Source organism: Crocuta crocuta, unplaced genomic scaffold (assembly GCF_008692635.1).
Source record: "Crocuta crocuta isolate KB4526 unplaced genomic scaffold, BGI_CrCroc_1.0 scaffold6, whole genome shotgun sequence".
In the NCBI taxonomy this organism is placed as follows: Eukaryota; Metazoa; Chordata; class Mammalia; order Carnivora; family Hyaenidae; genus Crocuta; species Crocuta crocuta.
Window position 1 is genome coordinate 5058064 of NW_027531917.1, and position 259 is coordinate 5058322.

Here is a 259-nt window from a genome sequence, read left to right on the forward strand (position 1 = left end):
ACGCCGGGTCCCAGTGCGGAGCGGGAGCGGGAGCAGGGCACCCTGGGTGGGGTGAACGCGCAGCCGGGGACGCTGGGCTCCGGGTTTCGCGCCCAAAAGAGTTCAGGCTGTAGCCCATTTCGCTTTGCGCTCGGTTTTTACTCTGTATTACTGATTTATTTTCTGTCCCCCAGGCAGTGAACGAAAACTGTACTCAGAGTTTTAAAAGTTGATGAACTCAAGTTTGTGAACATACCTTGTAAAGTGCGGTATCGGGGGG